The following is a 22773-nucleotide window of genomic DNA, read 5'->3' on the forward strand; positions in this document are numbered from 1 at the left end:
ACACCAATCATACACAAAAGGTGGCCTGTATGTGTGTTGAGACTAGGCCTAGGTATGTGTGACGGAGTTGAAAATGAAGCTATGTGGGCCCCTGAAATGGCGGCTGCCTGACCTGTAAAGTGGGACAATGGGAAGTGAGGTAACTGCTCTGACGTTGTACACCGTCGCGGTAGGCGGTCGGAGATCGCGGCGCAATGCTGCATTGGTTCACATTGGACCCTATGGGTCCCAGGAGCCAATTGCGGTGACGGTACACACCGCCGCGGACGTGACCGCCGCGGACGTGACCGCCATTTTCTATTTGTACAATCATTCGATACCTGATCTTCGACAGGAGAGGACCTACACTGCAAGTGCTGCTGTGACCTCGTTCTGGACGAGACAATGGCTTGTGCGTCTGGGGAAAGGGCCCCTGCCTTCACATCGGAGGAGTTGGAGAAGCTCGTGGATGGGGTCCTCCCCCAGTACACGCTACTCTACGGCCCTCCAGACAAACAGGTAAGTACACAGGGAGCATGTTGTATGGGCTATGCCTGTGTGGAGTGGGCTGGATGTAAGAAGGAAGGGGGCAGAGTGCTGCATGCATGAAAGACGGTGAATGCATGTGCCACATGGCAAGGGTAGGGATGGGGGCCAATCACTTTGACGGTGCAGTTGGTAATGACTTCTCTTCTTCCCCTGTACATTTCATGTAGGTCAGCGCCCACCAGAAGAAAGATATATGGCGTGCCATCGCCAAGGACGTCTGGACCCTGGAGGTTTACCACAGACGGAGCACCCACTGCCAGAAAAGATGGGAGGACATTCGCCGCTGGAGCAAGAAGATGGTGGAGGCTCAGCTGGGGATGGCATCCCAACGTGGGAAGGGTGCCCGTCACACCATGACCCCCCCTGATGTTCAGGATCCTGGCGGTAGCCTACCCGGAGTTGGATGGGCGCTTGAGGGCATCACAGCAGACACAAGGGGGTGAGTACACTCTCAATCTGCTGACTTTGCACGCAGTGGAGTTGTCTGGGTGGGGGAGGAGTGCTGTGAGTTTCCCTAGGCCAGGGTGAGTTCCGTAGGCAAGGCCCCTCTGTAAGGCAGGCCATGTGGCACCCCAGCCCACCTCTGTAGACTGCCAAGTACAGCTATTCATGCCCCTGTGTCATCTATGTGTGCAGATGTCGTCCATAGGCTTGTAGGCCATTTCCCAGTAATTGAACAGTGGATCCCAAGAGCGCGGCATAGTGCAGGGGGCTTCTGTGTCTGTCTTGTCCGACAACGGTAGCGGTAATCCATGCACTCAACATGTCTTTCTTCTGTCCCCCCCCCTTTTTGTGGTCTCCCTGTTCTTGTGTGCATTAGCATCATCAGGCAGAGGAGCAGTGGCACCAGAGCACGATGGAGCTGCATCCCACATGGCCCTGGAGGGCGAGACTACGGACTCGGAATTCACCAGTGGGACGGAGGGCGAGGGGAGTTTCACGGCGGGGACAGGAGCTGACACCAGCGACACGGACACGTCCTCTGATGGGAGCTCCCTTGTGGTGGCGGCAACATCTGTGCCCCCCGCATCTACAGGTACAGCCACCACCCCCCCACCAGCACCGCCCTCCAAGCAGCCCCTCTGCCTTCGCCCCGTGCCCGCTCACCCAGGAGGGTGGGCATCACCTTTGCCCCAGGCACCTCAGGCCCTGCCCCAGTCATCCCTGCTGCCCTCAGTGAGGAGGCCATTGGCCTCCTCAAGTCCCTCACCGTTGGGAAGTCTACCATTTTGAATGCCATCCATGGTGTAGAAAGGCAGTTGCAACAAACTAATGCATTCCTGGAGGGCATTCATTCTGGTCAGGCGGCCCTTCACCGAGCTTTTCAATCTCTGACCTCAGCACTGATGGCAGACATTGTCCCCATCTCTAGCCTCCCCTCTCCAACTTCCTCCACCCAGACCCAATCCCCTGTACCTCTGCCTATCCCAAGCACACCATCAGACCAGCCTGCACACACCTCACCACACAAGGGAAGCTCAGGCAAACATAAGCACCACACATCACACAGGCACTCACACAAGCAACACACACATGCAGACACACCAACATCCAATGCCTCCACTGTGTCCCCCTCCTCGTCGCCTCCCTCCTCCCTCCCAGTCTCGTCTACACTCATGCCTGCATGCACTACTCTACAGCCACTACGTCCCTCACCAGCACACCCACCAGCACACCCCGCTCACGTGCAGTCACCACCCCCACTACCATTCACACGTCCCCTGTGTCCTCTCCCAGTGTGTCTGTGATGCCCCCTCCCAAGATACACAAATGCAGCCAAACACCCACCCAACAGCCATCCACCTCACGACAGCCTCCAGCGCATGCACCTGCACCCAAAGTCACCAAACATACACCTCCTACAACCACCACCTCTTCCTCCACTCCCAAACCCCCTCCAGCTACCCGTCCCAGTGTGTCCAAGAAATATTTCATGTCCAGCCTTGTCCTTTTTCCCACACCGCCCCCACCCCATCCATCTCATAGGTCCCGAAGTAGCACCTCAGCCCCAACATCTCCGGGACCAGTGGTGCCTGTAGTCACCGGTATGTGGAGTGCACCGGCCACCAGGACAGCCAGTGTGGCACGGAGCCACAGCACAGTCAGTCCCCAACCTGTGAAGCATCAGAAGTTGGCCAGTGCCCGGCGGGAGAGGGGGAAGACTCCAGCCACCAAAGCCGCTCCCATGGGTCCCGATGGGAGTGTGGAGTCAGTTGTGACACCTCCCAAGGTGGGGAAGGACCACAAGAAACCCGGCAAGTCTGGGAAGAGCTGAACGGCGGAGAAGACCGCCATCATCCCCGCTGTCCAGGAGGCCAGCCCCAGCCCAGCTGCCCAGGAGGGCACCGCCAGCCCTAGCCCAGCTGCCCAGGAGGCCACTGGCAGCCCCAGCCCAGCTGCCCAGGAGGGCACCGCCAGCCCCAGCCCAGCTGCCCAGGAGGCCACTGCCAGCCCCAGCCCAGCCGCCCAGGAGGGCACCGCCAGCCCCAGCCCAGCTGCCCAGGAGGCCACTGCCAGCCCCAGCCCAGCTGCCCAGGAGGGCACTGCCAGCCCCAGCCCAGCTGATCCATGAAGGACCGCCAGCACAAGCCCCGCTGGGCCACGAAGGACCGCCAGCAAAAGCACCGCTGGGCCATGAAGGACCGTCAGCACAAGCACCGCTGAACAGGGCACCGCCAGCACAAGCACCGCTGGGCCATGAAGGACCGCCAGCACAAGCACTGCTGAACAGGGCACCGCCAGCACAAGCCCTGCTGGGCCATGAAGGACCGCCAGCACAAGCAGCGCTGAACAGGGCACCACCAACTCAAGCACCGCTGAACAGGGCACCGCCAACTCAAGCACCGCTGAACAGGGCCCCGCCAACTCAAGCACCGCTAGCCAATGAGCAGCAGGGGCACTGACGCAACTGGGTCCGTCACGGGGTGAGTGATGCACTCTGGGCACCAGTCCCCCTCCAGAACCAGTGGAGACATCCATCCACTACCTCTGTCCTTCACAGGATGAAGCACTCTGGGCACCAGTTCCCCTCCAGAACCAGTGGAGACTTCCATCCACTACCTCTGTCCTTCACAGGATGAAGCACTCTGGGCACCAGTCCTCCTCCAGAACCAGTGGAGACTGTTATCCACTTGAGAGACTGTGGCTTTGCACTCCCCAGGATTGAACAGTGGGCAACCCACCCACTGTAGAGACTTGTGAGACTGTGGCTTTGCACTCCCCAGGATTAAACAGTGGGCAACCCACCCACTGTAGAGACTTGAGAGACTGTGGCTTTGCACTCCCCATGATACATCAGTGGGCATTGAGCCCCCTCGTGGATCTGGCGTTGTGCACTCATCCAGCTGAGGTGCCCCCCCTTCCCCCTGAGGTGCCTGTTGTATTTCTATCTGATGGCCCTGCAGTGTTCTCTCTGTTTTGATCGGGTATCGGGTGTGGGCCTTGCCCATGCATTTTGGGCCCAGTGGTCCACAGACTATAAATGGTGCAACACCTGGACTTGTATTATTGGTGTATATATTTGTTTATAGTGTATATATATTTTGGAGTACTTGATTTTAATAGATTACAATTGTTACAATCATTTCCTTTTGTCTTTGCATTCTTCCGGGTGGCTTGGGGGGTGTAACTGTAATGTATCAACATGTATTAGTGTGTGTGTTGTAGTGGGTGGGGGTGTTGCGTGTGTGTGTCCCTGTTTTTTCCCTCCCCCTCCCCTGTGTCACGTAGTCTTCGCCGCCGGCGTTTGTGCTCCTGGTAGAGGAGCAGGAAGACTATCGCAGGTAGAATTTGGAGTTCCAGTTCCATGGTGTCCTCATTCCTCGTGGAGTGTGTAGAGGTGAGCGTTTTCCCTTTGAAATTCCTGTTTCCGCCGTGTTTTTATCCGCTGTGAATCTGCCCCGGAAAAGGTGGCAGATTGGCCTGTCATAATAGTGTGGGCGGTACATTGTCTCCCGCTTGTCTGTTGCAAGCGCAACTCCATATTCATATTTTGACTTTAGACACGTCTAAAGTCAAATTATAGGAGATTGCACCATTTTTTGGATGAGTGAACCTACTTTGCGTCAATGAGATGCAAGGTAGGCGTTCCCATCCAAAAAATTATGCTATCTCCATAGCGCCATATTTATTTCCCCATGCTAAAATGACACACGGGTGGGAGGGGCGGCTAAATAATGGTGCTGAGCTTGCTTAGCCCCATTATTTAAAGCCTGGGTCAGACCCTACGTTAGGGAACTGTGGACCCATTTCTATGGTAAAACACCATGGAATGAGTCCACAGGTGCCCCCCCAAACCCGAGGAACACCTCCACCCCCACCAGAGGGACACTGGAGGATGGGGGACCCCATACGAGGTAAGTCCAGGTAGGTTTTTATTACTATATCTTTCTTTTGCCATCGGGGACCCTAACTTGGGGCCCCCTGCATGGCACAGGGCACAATGGCCATGCCCAGGGAACACCTGTCCCCTGTGTTGGCCATTGGGGTGAATGCCATGACTCCTGTCTTTCCTAAGACAGGGGTCATGTTTTTTGTGTTTGTGTGCCAGCCAGAAAAAGGTGCTAGTCTGGTTAGAGGCATTTTTTTGCTCTAATCAGGCTAGCCTCGTTTTCTGACGCACAACCCCCTCCTTCCTTACTGTTACCCCCACCCGGCTAGTGCCTTTTTTAAGACGCTTGCCCAAGTATAGAGCCGGCTTGCACCACTCAATAAATGCGGCGCCCGGTGTTGTGAAATGATGCAAGCCAACGCTAAACTTTTTGCCGCAAAAAGTATAAATATGGGCCTTAGTCTTTTTCTTGAAGATTTTCTTCACTGGGACAAAAACACAATTTGGATCCGACCTCCCTGGAGCCCTCTTCAGATATGCGTCACAGGAGACCTCTGTGAAGAATTCTACCTTTGGTCTTAGATTATTTTTTGTGAAGGAAGGCTTCGTCCGGGCAGACTTTAAATTCAATCCGACCTCCCTGGAGCCCTCTTCGGATACACTGTGTGGCTTCTGGAGTCCAGGCCCATGATGCCTCACATATTTTTTTGTTCTATTCAACGTTCATCCCCATGAGGTTTCCCACCATATTATTTGGGAGTTTGTGTGCGCGTAAGTTGAATAAAATGGTTTTCTGCACGTTTTTAAGCTCTTATACAGAGGTAATTGTTTTTCTCTGACCTTTGCGAGTGGATCATTTTTAAGGTTTATTGTAATCTTTCCTGACAGTGTCCATGTTGCTGTGCTGTTAATATTTTTCTATAATTTGTTTGAATTTGTTTATATTGTTATTGCTGCTTTTTCCATGCTGTTTGTAGGTACAGCAAAATACCCAGTCACATTTTGACTTTCCCTGAAATACTGGAAGTTTTGTTGAGCTAAGAGGGGGCTGTAACCAGGATATGGCAGCCATTTTCACTGTGTTCTCCATCCTTCCTCTTTGCTGTACGTGAACACAATTTTGTTGGGCCAGTGTGTATGTCTTGGTGTGTATGTATGTGGGGGAGTGGGATATGCAGCCATTTTTTCTTTTACTGGTGGTCACTAGTAGGTAGTTATAGTCTGTGGCTTCCACAGGAAAAGCTTATTTTGTTTTGCTAATAACTTTGGTGCCATTTGATGAATCTTCACATCATTTTCAAAACTAGTTTGCAGTCACTTCAACTGCTGTCTGAAAAGTTTCAGGGTGATCCTTCCAGTGGGGGCTTTGAAAAAGGGGATCCCGAAATTAGTTTTCCCCGGGCAATTTCCCATGGTGATTTCAGATGCAACTACAGCCCGAACCGGTGATCGAAATTATAATACATTTGGCAGAAATCTAGATCTTGTTGCAGAAATGGTGTGTTTTGTAATTTGGTGTAAATCGGTTCACTAGTTTTGGAGGTATTGAAAGAAAAAGATGTAAGTGTATCTAGAAAAGCGGATCAGTCACAGATTCGCAGATCCACACACCAACAGCAATGCCATGAATGGCTGGCCGAAACCTGAAGGCAAGGTTGTGGCTGACATTTTGCTCATCGGGACTCGGCTACCAGTGGGGAAAATGAAATTAAAAAGTGATAGAAGAGGTCCAGGTAAAAGTACCCTTATACCATGGGACTGATGAAGGGTCTGTGATTGACCCTTCATGGGCAAGAAACTGTCCCAAAAATGTTTTTGAGTGTGCAAGGATCCGCAGATCCACCCAGATCCTGCGGAATTGTCATAGATTTGGGTGGATCTAAGGATCCTGAACCTGATAAAAAATACATACATCCACTCACAGCTACTCACTCACAGATACTCACACACCCACTTACACACTCACACAACCACTCAGACACCCAAACAGCCACTCACACACCAACACACAGACCCACAAAACCACTCACACACTCACTCACAGACCAACACCATGCTCATACACTTACTCACACACTCACTCACATACCCACTTATACACAAACACAACCATGCACTTACCCACTCCTACACCCATATAGCTAGTCCCACTAACACACCCAAACAGTCACTCACACACCCAATCACACAACCATGTGCATACCCATCCAGCCAAAAACATGCCTAATCTCAGGCCCACACAGCCTTATAGACCCACTGGTACACCTATACAGCACACCCACTGATATACCACTCACACATCCATACAGCCACTCATACATCACTCAGAGACCCACACAACACTTAAATACCCAGTCATACACCCACCCATTACACACTCGTTCATACTCCCACACAACAACGCACACGCCCACTCACACATCATACACCCACTTACACACCCTGTTATTCACCCATACAGTCAATGATGCATCACCTCAGAGAACCACAGAACCACTCACACACCCACTAACAGACCCACACAGGTGCTCACATTTGTTCTCTCACAGCCATGTACACATCCATATAGCCACTCACACACCCACTCATAGACCCACACAGCCATTTTCACAACCATTCACACACCCATACAGCAAAAACACTGACACACCTACTCACACATCTGTGCAGACACTCAAACATCACTCAGAGACCCACACAGCCACCTACATTCTCACTCATACACCCACCCATCACACACTCAAACACGTTCATTCACCCCCACACAGGGAGTCCAGTCACAAACCCACTCACACATCCATTCCCTCACTCACACACTGACTCCCACAGAAACGGCCACTCACACACTCTGTCAGAGACTCAGGAAATTACTCACACACCCAATCACAGACCCACAGAGGTAGTCTCACATTCATTCACATACTCACTCACCAATTTATACTCCCATATAGCCATTCACACACCTACTCACAGACCCACACACACTCACACACATCCACAATCTTACACACCCACTTGCACACTCACACACTCACATTCACATCCATACTGCCACTCACACATCTAACACACACATGCACCCATGTACACATCCATACAGCTACTCACACACCCACTCACATACCCACGCATCCACTCACACACAAACTCACAGACCCACACAGCCAGTCACACACACACTGATACAACCACTATACAACCACATACACACCCATTCACACACACATGCACACACCTATTCAGCCACTAACATACCCACTCAAAGACCAACACAACTACTCAAAAACCCTCTCACAGACACACCCAGCCAGCCACACATGCTCTCACACACCCAGCACACATTCACACACCAATGTATACACCCATACAACCACTCACACACCTACTCACTGACCCACACTGACTACACATACCTACGCAAAGAGCCACACAACCAGTCGCATACACACTCACATACCCACTACACACTCACACACCTCACTTACACCTGCATACAACCACTCACACACCCACTCACAGGCCCACACAGCCAAGTACACCCCAACTCACACACCCATGTAACAGGGATATTATAGATAGATGTTTTAGATACAAAATACAGGGAAGAAAAGTCTAATTGGTAAGTGACAACAACTAAATACATTCCCAAGATGCCTCACCGAGCAATGGGTGGATGGAAAGGTGTGAATGAGCTTTTAATGGCAGTCAAATAAAAATCAAAGGGTTTAAGCATAGAATTTGCATATATAATTGAGTTGTGTGGGTTAAGCAAGAAGATAGGACTGTGCCCTTCAGTAATAAAGAGGATTTAATGGCAATTGTGAGGAAAATGTGCATTGCAGTGACGATTGAAACTTTATGACTTTCTCCATTGTTAAATGATAGAAGGAAGTGGGGAGTTTAGAGTCTTTGTTGACTTGAGAAATCTATACAGTGTCATTTGAGTGGATTCCCATCCTCTACCACGTACTGATGACACTGTTACAAACTTTGCAGGAGCACAGGTGTTCCGTAACATTGACTTGGCATCTGTATATCACTGAGCCGAGACCAGTCGTGCAGACATCCTGCAGCATTTGTAAGATAAAACCATTCTGCCTGGCTTCAGTCACATCTGTTTTTCAGCAAATAATAAATTCATTGTTACAGGGCAACAAAGGTGTTGCCACCTTTCAAGATAGATTCTTATAGCAGCTAAGAACATCCACAAACATGATGAAGTAGTGCAGGTGGCTTTAGAGATACTTGAACATGCTGGCATTGTAGCAAATTTGAAGACGTGTGTTAGTCTGCCAACCATGGAATATTTGGGCAGTGCAATTTCATAATATGAGGTGGAACCACCCCCAGGGTTGGTAGGTGCAATCAGAAAGGCTTGCATTCCCCAAAATAAGGAACATGTTTCTTCTTTTCTAGGGGTTTGTGGGCTTTATGTGAAATTTATCAAGGACTTTTAGAGCAAAACAGAACATTTGTGGGATTTGCTGAAGAAAAATAAAAATTTTGTTTGGGCCTCAAATTGTAAAGAGAATTTAACAGTTTGAAAGAGGAGATCAGAGCCACTAAGATTTTAGCTTCATTTGATCCTGAATATTAGTGTTTGATCACCATAGATGATAGCAATAGTGGGTTAGGGGCAACTTTGTCGCAACACAGCAGCAAGGGTGAGAGAACAGTGGGCTTTGCATCTAGGGCATTGTGTGACAATGAGAAAATATCGCAGTGATAAAAAAAAAAAAAAAAAAAAAACTTTTGGAATGCTGTTGGGCAGTAGAATGGTTCAAACTTTTTTTTTTGTGGGGAAGGAACTTTACATTAATGACAAACCACAAACTGTTGGTGAATATTCTGAATGGATGTGTCATAAAGGACCATGCATTTAGGATTGCTAGATTAAGGGGCATATTTATGAGAGACTTGCACAACCATTGCATCATTTTTAGTGATGCAGCGGTGGTGCAAACCTTTCAACCATATCTATGAGGCCACGCAAAGCCACTTTGCGTGGCTTTGAATGCCCTTATAGATATGGAGTAAGGCAAGGCAGCACAAGTCATTGCTTAACCTTACTCTGCATTTGGGAGGCATTCCATGGGTGTTGTGCAGGTGTTCCTATGCAACTCCCTTGGATTTTGGTGCATACCCAGGTTTACAAGGCCATTGCACCTCCGACGTGCAATGAGGAGAAATATCTTTATTTCTCCTCTTTTTTTTCCTATTTCCATGTGTACTGCATTCTGCATCCCAGGACTGTTTATGTGCACAAAGGTGTCCGTTTCTGTACAATAGCAATCCTTTATGCAATGCAGATACCCTTGCACCATGGTGCAAGTGTGACTGCATTGGCGCTAGGCAGCCAAAACAGCACAAGTGCATTGGGAAAGGACTGCCCTGTGTCAAAAGTCCATAAATCTGGACCTACGTTCTAAGTTGTTGCAGGATATTCAACATCCAGCACATTTCAGGAGGCAGACCCATTAGGGCATATTATCTGTCAAGGACCACCCAGCCTTTGCACAGGTTGTGTGCACTTGAAGAGGAAGATGATGAAGAGTGCCTCATTGTTGCAATTTCTGCATCTAATGAGGTTTTTTTTAATGAAAATGAGTGGTTCGAGTGTTTAAAAGTGGATGAGAATTTGAGGTAGTGCAAATGTATGTTGTGGAAAGGTGACTGAAAGAAAGGTCATTTCATCCAAGGCTCCCACCTTATTTAGAGGATGCTGATGAGCTAACTTTGGAAGATATCAACTTGGTGATGAGGGGAGACAAATCTGTACCCCCCAGTTTGTTACATGCCAGAATTAGACATGTTGGGCATGAGAGACATTTGGGGGAAACGATGACCAAGATTCAAATATGCTCAACATGCTGATGGCCCAACATGGATACAAACCAAATTCAAGCTGTCACGGAATGTGTAGTTTGATCAACTAGCAACAACTCAACTCCATCAACTTGAGCTGCCAGAAGGACCATATTCTAAGTTGTCTATAGATTTCACTCGTCCATTAAGGGTGTTGCCACACAATTACAAACTTGAACTGGCGGCAGCTAATTACTACAGTTAAATTTGTTCATGAACCAAGCACCAATGTTATCATCATGTTTCTTCACAAGATTTTTTGGAGAGAGGGGCTGCCCAAAGAATAGGTATCTGACAATGGGGTCCAGTTTGTCTCAAGGGAAATGAAAGAAATAAAAAAAAAAAAGGTTGTAATGCTCACAAAAGGGTGGCTTTCTGTCACCCAGAAGCAAATGGTTTGCTAGAGTTTGCTGCCCTTCACTCTCTCACAACTTTCCTCCATTGTTTGTGTGTATGCCATTATAGTCTCACGGTTGCCCTCCATGGTGTGTTGTGCTTCCATTGCCCATCCTGTTTGCACTCCATGGCCTGCTTGCTGCTCCAGTCCAGCCCCCTAGCCCCTTGCCCTCCCTTTTCCATGTGTAGGTCCCTAGCCTATCTCTCCTACCTTGTCTGGTCCATTGTCATGCCCCTGCGCCCTCCTTCCTGCCCTTCATGGTTGGTTCTAATGCAACTGTCCCTCCTATATACCTGGTATGGTCAGCTTTCTACCCTTGCTTCCTTCCACTCTTCTCTCCGTTGTCCCTGTGCATGGCTCTGGCCCCTCACTATTGCTTCTCATGGTCCGTTGGCTGCACTGCCATCTCGCTTGCCTTCTGCGGTGTACTGCACTGCTGCAACCCCCTGGTGCCTGCCATGTAGGGTCTGTTTGGTACCCCTGCCCATCTCCCTCTTGCCCTCTTTTAACTGGGTCCAAGTCCCTATCCCATTCCTCCTGCTCTCCCTGATCCAATGTACCATACTTGCCAACATTCTGAACTTCATAAGAGTTAGATTCTGAATTAAAACCTAGGGAATTGTTTTTTCATTGATTTACACTGAAAAAAGATGATATTTTAGGCAAGACAGAGAGAAAATAAAGCCATTTTGGGCTTAAAAACACCAGGAGTCTTCCACCTGAATCGGGTCTGTTAACATGTATGGTCGTACTGCCACTTCCGTCTGTCCTCAATGGTCTGTTACATTGACACACCCTTTCTTGCCTGTCCTGCATGTTTGGTTTGTTGCCCTGCCTCCCTTTGTGCGCCCCTCCATGGTCCCTTGTTTCTCCACTGCCCCTGCTGCCTGCCCGGCATGGTCAACTTTTCGACTCTGCACCCTCCTCTCTGCACTCAATTACCCAAAGCTATGCCCCTGACCTCCCCACAGAATTCCAAAGAACAACTAGATTGCTAACATTCTATATTTATTACAAAAGTGTGGCACACCTGACATCATCTTGATATATTCAAAACTGTAATACCTAAATCATTTCCTTTAGAAATTATAAAAATGAGAGTGTTTTATTTCCATAGAAATTATAGTGTTCTGAAAAACTAAAATGATGACATATTTTCTGAGTTTTCAAAAAGCGACAAAGCACTTTTAAATTATTCGCTATCTTAAATGCTTTTTGATCACTTATATGTTGAACTTAGGGGAGAGAATGTGGTGTTACGACCATTGCTGCAGACTTTGTAACTGGGGAAATAGGATTGAGTTTCAACGTTAGCTCGAAATCTTGTGATTCTGGGCAAATCACTTAGGTGGTCATTATGACATTGGCAGTGACTGTTAAAGTGGCGGTAATACTGCCAACAGGCTGGCGGTAATTACTGCCAAATTATGACCATGGCGGTGATAACTCCATAGACAGCCAATGTACCACACCAATCGCCAGGGCATTAACACCACTGGCCACGGCGGTAGTGATCAACAGCCAGGCAGAAGAGAAGGTACCACCCACCATATTAAGACATAGCAAACTACAGGATTTCCGGGTTGGTACCAAAGTCATCAAAACCCTGGTGGAAACAGAACACAGAAGACGAAAGACTCACCATCAGAGACTCAGAGAAGACAATCGCCACCATAGAACCGGAACTTCAACTCTTCCCGATGCTCTTCTACGCCATGCTCCACCTGTAACACCAACGCCGACGAAAACGACAACGTTGAGTGTAGGAGATTGGCCTGGTTTGTAGTGGGTACCTTGGGTACTTACACCTTACACCAGGTCCAGTTATTCCCTGTTAGTGAATGTAGTAGTGTTCTAGCAGCTTAGGCTGATAGAGGTAGCAATAGCTGAGCAGCTTATGCTGAACTAAGAGATATGCAAAGCTCATGCAATACCACTTAATGTTACACAGTACTTATACACAAGCAAAGACAATACTCAGGGGGTCAGGGCCACCGACCACGGGAGCACCGCCAACAGGCTGGCGGTGCTCCCACGAGCATTCTGACCGCGGCGGTTCAGCCGCGGTCAGAAGCGGAAAGTCGGCGGTCTCCCGCCGACTTCCCGCTGCTCGGGGGAATCCTCCATGGCGGCGAAGCGCGCTCCGCCGCCATGGGGATTCTGACACCCCCTACCGCCATCCTGTTCCTGGCGGGTCTCCCGCCAGGAACAGGATGGAGGTAGGGGGTGCCGCGGGGCCCCTGGGGGCCCCTGCAGTGCCCATGCCAATGGCATGGGCACTGCAGGGGCCCCCGTAAGAGGGCCCCACTGTGTATTTCAGTGTCTGCAATGCAGACACTGAAATACGCGACGGGTGCAAACTGCACCCGTCGCACCCCTGCAACTACGCCGGCTCAATTCTGAGCCGGCGTCCTCGTTGCAGGGGCATTTCCTCTGGGCCGGCGGGCGCTCTTTTGGAGAGCGCCCGCCGGCCCAGAGGAAATGTCTGAATGGCCGCCGCGGTCTTTTGACCGCGGTGCGGTCATTTGGCGGCGGTACCTTGGCGGACGGCCTCCGCCGTCCGCCAAGGTCATAATCACCCCCTCAGTGTTACCAAAAATAAAGGTATTTACTTGGGTGACTCAGTACCAAATATATCTTAAAGACAATACTCCTTCTGGAGGTAAGTATTATACACAATATATACACTAGACACCAAAATTAGAAAAGTAAATAGTCGTAGAACAATGCAAACAATAGGAAATCCTGTAGAATGCAATGGGAGAAAATAGGTCTAAGGGCAACACAAAACATATAATAAGAAAGTGGAATGTGAATCAAGAATTCCTCCCAAGACAAGTGTAATGTGTGCAGAATCGCCGGGAGAGTAAGAATACAGGAAAGGTAAGTAAATTACCCCACCCCAGAACCCAGAAAAGCAGGAGTAAAGTACTGCAAGTTTGCTTAGGACACACTATACCTCGTTTTGGGAATTTTGCAGCAGCCAACCAAGTCTGCAAAGAACAGCTGCTGGATTATTGGACCTGAAGACCTACAAAGAAGGGGACCAAGTCCAGAAGTCAAAATAAGTTCCAGGAAGGACAGGAGCCCCTGCCAACCCAGAAGAGGGTGCAAAAGAAGAGTCCCAAGTTAATCCAAGACTGCAGAAATGCACCCTAGGAAGAAGCCAGCAGGTTTCTGCATAATGCAAAAGATGTCCCACGGTGTGAAGATTTTTGCAGATGAGATTTCGTGTTGGAAGGCGCCAACACAAGCTTTGGCTACAACAAAAGTGCATATTGCATCAAAATGGCGCTGGTTGGACCCAGGAGGGACCTGGAAGCCTCAACTCTGTGTGAGGAGGAAGAAGGGGCTCTCAGCACTTTATAGAGCCCTCAGGATGCCAGCCGGCACCCCCAGGAGCCACAGGACCCAGGTTCAAAGGAGGTGTAAAATGCAGTTGATGAAGCACAACAAAAGAAGTTCCCACGCTGCCGGAGAACAACTCAGCGAGTTGAGCATCACAGGAAGGAGTGCTGGGGAGCCGGGTCAGGCTGTGCACAAAGGAATTTTGCAAAGAGTGCACAGAGGCGAAGAAGACAAAGTACACAGGGGTACCATTGCTCTCGGGGGAGGCAAGGACCTCCTGCAAATTGCGTCAGCAGGACCTCAGGACAGTCTATGTCAATGATGTACACCCTTTGTGTCCTTAGGAGCACGCTCGTCGCTGTGAGAGGAGTCCCAGCGTGCTGGTTGTTGGGTTGGAAGGTGCCTGCTTGGAGCAGGGGAGTGACTCTGTCACTCCACAGGGGATTTCTTTGTTCCTTCTGGTGCAGGATGAAGACAGGGAGTCCCCAGAGCAAGCACACCGTGGATACTGTTGCAGTTGCTGACTTGGAGCTGAGGTTGCGGAAGAAAAGTGTCTCTTGTACAGCGTTTCATGGAGCAGGCTGTGTTTGATCTGAGGTCAGAAGAGTCTGAAGTTGTTGCAGAGGATTCCTGAAGGAAACTTGCAAGCAGAATCTGAAGATAACCCACAGGAGAGACCCTAAAAAGCCCTGAGAGGGGGATTGGCTACTTTATCAGGTATGGACCTATCGGGAGGGGTCTCTGACATCACCTGCTGGCACTGGCCACTCAGAGCCCTCCAGAGTGTCCCCACACCTTGCAAAGCAAGATCGCTGAAGTCTGGGACACACTGGAGGAGCTCTGGGGACCACCCCTTGGGTGGTGAAGGACAGGGGAGTGGTCACTCCCCTTTCCTTTGTCCAGTTTTGTGCCAGAGCAGGGGACAAGGGGTCCCTGAACTGGTGTAGACTGGCTTATGGAAGGAGGGCACCATCTGTGCCCTTCAAAGCATTTCCAGAGGCTGGGGGAGGCTACCCCTCCCCAGCCAGTAACACCTATTTCGAAAGGGAGAGGGTGTAACATCCTGCTCTCAGAAGAAATGCTTTGTTCTGCCTTCCTAGGACTGGGCTGCCCAGACCCCAGGAGGGCAGAACCGTGTCTGTGAGGTGGCAGCAGCTGTAGCTGCATTGCAAGCCTCAGAGAGCTGGCTTGGCAGTACTGGGGGTCCATGGTGGAGCCCCCAGGATGCATGGAATTGGCTCCCCAATACCAGATTTGGAATGGGGGACAATTCCATGAGCTTAGACACCTTACATGGCCATATTTGGAGTTACCATTGTAAAGCTACATATAGGTATTGACCTACATGTAGTGCACACGTGTAATGGTGTCCCCGCATTCACAAAGTCCGGGGAAATGGCCCTGAACTATGGGGGGGCACTTCAGCAAGTGAAGGTTAGACATATAGGTGACTTATAAGTTACTTAAGTGCAGTGGAAATGGCTGCAAAATAACTTGTGTGTTATTTTACGCAGGCTGAAATGGCAGTCCTGTGTAAGGGTTTGTCTGAGCTCCCTATGGGTGGCAAAAGAAATGCTGCAGCCTACATGGATCTCCTGGAACCCCAATGTCCTGGGTACCTAGGTACCATATACTAGGGACTTACAAGGGGGTACAGTGTGCCAATTGAAATTGGTAAATGAAGTCACTGGCCTACAGTGACGAATTTAAAAGCAGAGAGAGCATAAGCACTGAGGTTCTGGTTAGCAGAGCCTCAGTGACACAGTTAGGCACTACACGGCATACACATTAGGCTATACGTTATGAGCACTGGAGTCCTGACCAGCAGGATTCCAGTGAGACAGGCAAAAACATACTGACATACAGGTAAAATTGGGGGTAACATGCCAAGGAAGATGGTACTTTCCTACAGTGAGTACAGCCGCCTAGCACACAAGGGAGGGAGGGAGGAAAAGGAGAATGACACACACACACAACACACACCAGACACACACACACCATACACACAACCACCTGCAGAGGAGAACCAGTCTCACAGGACACACGTCACAATAATGCAAGGACAACATTTATCCAGAACTGATACTGTAATTTAATGCTAACAGCCACCATATTGTCGATGTGAGAAGAAATACATGAGTCACTGTTTAGAAAGGGCCAGTGGCCAGTCTAAAGTACAAAAGGCCCACATGGCCACAGGGCACAGTCCAAGGCCTAACTTGTCCCCAAATATAATCCCACTACACTGTGCAAGGGCATTATGTTTGGAATAGCCAGGCACCTCAGGGGGAGGGGAGGTGGGGGGCACCTCAACTGAAGTCGGGAACTTGCCCACTAGTTCTGGAGTGGGGTCCTAGCCCATTTTTCTTTGCTGGAGAGTGCAAGGTCACTGTCTCTGATGTGGGGAACTTGCCCACTGGTTCTGGAGGGGCTCCATTCCCATTTCTCTTTACTGGGGAGTACAAGGTCACAATATCTGAGGTGAGGAACTTGCCCACTGGTTCTGGAGGGGGCTGCTTGCCTATTTCCCTTTGCTGGGGTGTGCAAGATCACAGTCTCTGAGGTGGAGAACTTGCCGACCGGTTCTGTAGGGGGCTCCTTGTACAACAGTCTCTGGAGGGTGACCTACATGCTCTCTGCTAGAGGTGAGGGCTGCTGTGTTCCAACGGGAGGTGAGGGCTGCTGTGTCCCAGTTGGAGGTCAGGGCTGCTGTGTCTCAGCTGAGGTGAGGGCTGCTGTGTCCCAGCTGGAGGTGAGGGCTGCTGTGTCCCAGCTGGAGGTGAGGGCTCCTTGCCCACTGCTGTTGGAGGGGGCCTCTTGCCTCTCTTAGTTGGTGGAGTGGGATCCTTCCATCTCTTTGGTTTTGGAGTGGGATCCTTCCTTCTCTTGAGTGGTGGAGTGGGATCCTTCCCTCTCTTGAGTGGTGGAGTGGAATCCCTGCCTTTCTTGCCTCCACGACTAGAAGGTGCCTCCACTGTCCCTGTGGACTGTTTGCCTGAGGTGCTGGGCTGGGTTGTGGTGACCCTGCTCTTACAGGCAGGACAGGGGTGGGGTGGAGGGGGGAAGAGGTCAAGTTGGGCAAAGACAAGCTTCTTAGGGATGGTGGTGCGGGAGGAGGGATGGGAGGGAGGGTGAGGGAGTGGTTGTTGGAGGTGTATGCCTGCTGGACTTGGGTGCAGATGCATGGGCAGTATGCTGATGTGAGGTGGATGGCTGTTGGATGTCTGAGTGTGTGCGTTTGTGTCTCTTAGGAGGGAAGACAGGGTGGGAGAGGACACAGGGGACGCGTGGATGGATGTTGTGGAGGTGTCTGAAAGTGAGGTGTTTGTGCTGCTTGGTGTGGTGATGCTGGTGGTGGGCCTATGGCCCGCCACATCCCTTTCCATCCCCATTGGCACACACATAACCCAGTGCCCACCATGTACACTACCCCCAGACATACCACCCCCCCAAATGACACGATGCCTGCAAACACATCTCCATGCAACCGTGTCACATGCATCATGCCCAAGGTGTACTCACCTATTGGTCTGGAGGCCTATACAACTGCACATACTGGGGTAGGACCCCATCCACCAAATGCTCCAACTCCTTCAAACTGAAGGCAGGGTCCCCTTCCCAGGTCACACAGGCCATGGCAGGATCCAGACACAGGTCACAGCAGCACACGCATTGTAGATGTTGTCCTGTGGAAAGTCAGGAATCAAGTGAGGTTACAGACGAAAATTGGCAGTCATGTCCACGGCGGTGTACACCGTCACCACCGCTGGTGATCCCCATTGGCCACTGTACTCCATAGAGCCCCATGTTATCCAATGAGGATTAGCACGGCGGTGCAAGACCACCTTCTGCCATGATGCGCAATGCCGGCGGAGTTACCTCACTTCCACCTGTCCCTACATACAGGACAGGTGGTAGACAATTTATGGTGGTGGACAATATCCAGATAATCGAGAACGGCGTCATTTCTATAATTTGCACATACATTGCCATTCCGATTGTCCCATTATGTTACTGCTCTATGTACACTGAGATGGTTGTTCCATTGTTCAAATTGTGGCAGCCTACTCACTCTTGTGTCCCTTAGATTCCTACCACTGGACAGGAATCGGAGGAGGAGACAAGACCACGTGTACACACTCCTTGTGGACTTGGCTACACTGGAGAATAGGCACATAATACTGACCTATAGACTGGACAGGGCCACTATCACAGAGCTGTGTGCTCAATTGGAGCCTGATCTGATATCCGCTATCCGTCATCCCACTGAGATCCCCCTTCTTGTTCAGGTTCTATCAGTGCTCCATTTCTTGGCAACTGGTTCTTTCCAAGTGACAGTGGGCTTGGCAGCAGAAATGTTACAGCCAATGTTCTCAATCATGCTGGCAAAGGTTTTGTCTGCCCTGATGAAACACATATGCAGCTACATTGCTTTCCCCCAGGTGGAAGATTTGGCCACTGTGAAGGCAAGATTCTATGCAATGGGACACATACCCAATATTATTGGGGCGATTGATGGTACACATGTTGTGTTTGTTGCCCCCCTGCCAGAACGAACAGGTGTTCAGGAATTAGAAGAGTTTCCACTTACTTAATGTGCAAATGGTGTGTCTAGTTGACCAGTACATCTCTCACGTCACTGCCAAGTATCCTGGTTCAGTGCATGACCCCATCGTCCTGAGCAGCATCCAAATGTGACTGCACAACTACAGAGGCACAGGGTGTGGCTAATTGGTGAGCCTGACCCCCACCCAATGTATGTCAGTAAATGCTTTCTGGTGATAACCCCATACCATAGTGTAAGGATAATGTTTCTCCCTCAATACTTGCAGCTGACTCTGGCTTCCCAAACCTATCATGGCTCTTGACCCCTGTGAGGAATGCCAGGAAAGGGGTTGAGAATCATTATAATGATGCACATGGGCGAATCAGGAAAATTATTGAAAGGACCTTCAGCCTCCTGAAGGCCAGGTTCAGATGCCTCCATCTAGCAGGTGGATCCCTGTGTTACTCACCCGAGAAGGTCTGCCAGATAGCAGTGGCATGCTGCATGTTGAACAACCTGGCCCTCAGATGACATGTGCCTTATCTGCAGGAGGAGCAGACTGGAAATGCCCCTGTGGCAGCAGTGGATTCTGAGGACAGTGAGTATGAGGAGGCAGAGGATGAGGATGTGGACAACAGGACATCAGTTATACATCAATACTTCCAATGACACACAGGTGAGAGAGTGGAACTGACCATTCCTCTGATTATTGATGTTTTCTGTGTGGCTGTAGCAGGATGGCATTCACTTCCTTTGCATCTCTACTTTTACCGATGGCTTCTCATTTTGCAGATGTTGGAGATTTAACAACTGTGTACTGATGTGATGACTACAGACAGATACAGGTCAATAAATGTATGCTATCACTGTGTTCAGATCATTTGCACATGATGCGACTGTTTCCATATATGCACATTTCCATCACATTAAACACTTTCACTAAGGTTGTATTCAAGGGTGTTTATTGTAGTGCAAATAATTGACGGAAAAGTGCAATGGAATGGGGTGAGCGTTGAGGAAAGTCCAGGGTATTCTTCCAGTCTGTTTGCAAAACAGGTCCAGTGTTCAAGGGGCCATAGGAAGGGGAGCAAAGGCAGTTCAAAGTGGACAAGGTGATAGGGTGGGACACAAGTGGGGCATTCAGGAGGGTCTCATTTCCTGGTGGTGGTCTTGGTCTTAGTAAGTGTCTCTGGCTTCTGTGTGGTTCACAGGGAACGTTTGTGGGGTGGTCCACCTTCTGCAGGGGAGGGGTGCTGGTGGCCTGTAGGTCCTGTGGCAGGGCCTCCTGTATACTCGTTGCAGCGGAAGTGGTGGTCTGGTCAGTAGACTGCATAGTGGTAGGGGCCTGCTAGTGTGCTGGCCATTCCCCCATGATGTTGGCCATGTCTGCCAGCACTCCTGCTCTGGGCACCATGATGGTGTTGAGGGCCTGCGAATCCTCCCTGATCTTCTGATGGTGTACCTCCTGCAGCCGCTTGTTCTCCTGCATGTTGGTAAGGATCTGGCCCATCTTGTCCTGAGATTGTTGGTAAGAACCCAGGACATTAGTGATTACCTCCTGGAGAGTTGGTTCCCTGGGCCTGTCCTCCCCGTGGCGCACAGCGGTCCTTCCAGTGTCCCTGTTCCCCTATGTCTTTGTCCCATGAATGGTGTGCCCACTGCCACTGACCCCAAGTCTATGATTGTCTTGGGGGTGAGGTGTGGAATGGGGCCCCTGTGCAGGTGGGCACACTGCTGATTGACGTGTCCTGGCGATAGAGGTGTGGTGACATTGGGTGGGTGCTGTGGTGTTGGATAATGATGGGGAAAGCTCTGTGGTGGACTGTGAGTGGGCTGGAGTGGCCGACTGACCAGTGGTCACTGATGGGCCAGGTAGTTCATCTAGATCCTGAAGTCCAGAGTGACTATCATCACTGGGGGCATCTTCTGTTGGGGGACTGGATAGTCGTGGCACCTCCTCGCCACTGAGATTGGCTGGGGCACCTGTGGGGATGTAAGTGATGTATTATACTTCATGTCTGTGACATATTGTAAATCCCTTGCTTCCCCTCTATTGTTACTGTTTCCCGCCACCTTTGTTTGTGTATGATGATGTATTGTGGGATTGTTAGTTCTCCATGCTGTGCATGCTTTGGTGATGGGTGTCCATGCAGGGCTGGGAGGGCTGTCCATGCATTGTTATATCATGCAGGGCTTGGCATTGGGGTTAGTCAGATGGGTAGGTGCAGTGTGTGGAATGAAGTGGGGTGATGGGAGTCAGGGTGAGATGTGCTAAGTAGTAAATGTTGACTCACCAGTGTCCAGTCCTCCGGCTACTCCAGTGAGTCTCTCTGGGTGCAGTATTGCCAACACTTGCTCCTCCCATGCTGTGAGCTGTGGGGGAGGAGGCGGTGGTCCACCCCCAGACCTCTGGATGGTGAGCTGGTGCCTTGCTGCCATGAAATGTACCTTCCCCCATGGGTCGTTCCACCTCTTCCTGATGTCGTCCCTTGTTCATGGGTGCGGTCCCATGGCGTTCACCCTGTCCAGAATTCTCTGCCATAGCTCCATCTTCCTGGCAATGGATATTTTCTGTGGCTCTACCCTCACTCTTTCCTCCACCTTGACGGCAAATCCTCATCTGTGAAACGAGGGTGCCGTAGCGGGGACATGGGTGTTGTGTGGTGTGTGTTGTGCAGAGGTAGTTAAAGCGATGTGGTGGGGTGTGGAATGTGGGGTACATGACGGATGGATGAGTGTCTGTGGTGTGTGTGTAGTTGTCTCAGTGGTCTTCGTGTTAGTCTTGTGGCACTTATTGTTATTCATATGGGGTGGTGTGCAATGTGGGTGTGTGTTTTATAGTGCTATGGGTAAGTGTGTGTGGTGTGTGTATCAGTGCCAGGTGTATAATTTTCGTTTAGGGCAATGTTGTGTTGTTTTGTATTTGGGTGGCCATTCTAACCGCGCCGGTGTGTACCACCAATGGTTTAGCGCCATTGAATGTTCTATCAGTTTGGGGTGTGTGTGTCATAATATAGTGAACGGATATTCGCCACTGCAGTGGTATGTTGGCGGCCGTCACCGCTGCAGTAAGCGGCATTTACCGCCAATGTCATAAAATGGGCCTTAATCTCCCCATACCAAAAGCCAAAAGGAATGTGTTCTTGTGTAATGTAATTGATGCACATGTAAAGCACTCCAGTATCTTCGGAGCAAGTCTGCACTACATAAAACTGCATAAACAAACTCAAAAAATTAAGGGCCAGATTTACAAGGCCCTTGCGCATTCTTGCGCCACATTAGTGTCATTTTTTTATGCTAATATGGCTCACTAGGCAAAAATCGCAGCGCCATATTGACAAAGTGACACAATCCAATCATTGCGTCATTTTGTGACCCCTTGCGCCATATTATTCCTGCGCCAGGCACAATGTATGTAAGGTGACCGTTCCGGCATTAGGAGGCCCGCAAAAATTGCGCAATTAAATCTATAAGATTTCATTGTGCCATTTTTGGCATACTTTTTTACCCCTGCTCAAAGCAGGTGCTAAAAGGACACGCCCATTGAAATCAATAGGCCTCCTTGCACTTTGCTGCACTAGCGTCCAAAATGTTGACGGTATTGCCCAAACGTGTGCCATGGTGTGCCGTATTGTAAATACACCCACCCATGATGTTGTTAGGTGGTGGTGGGGGGCACAAGTACTGAAAGACACATTCTTGTAAATCTTGTAAATCTTTCTCACACTTCTGTCATTGGGCTATACATGGACTATGTGT

Source organism: Pleurodeles waltl, chromosome 8, assembly GCF_031143425.1.
Source record: "Pleurodeles waltl isolate 20211129_DDA chromosome 8, aPleWal1.hap1.20221129, whole genome shotgun sequence".
NCBI lineage: Eukaryota > Metazoa > Chordata > Amphibia > Caudata > Salamandridae > Pleurodeles > Pleurodeles waltl.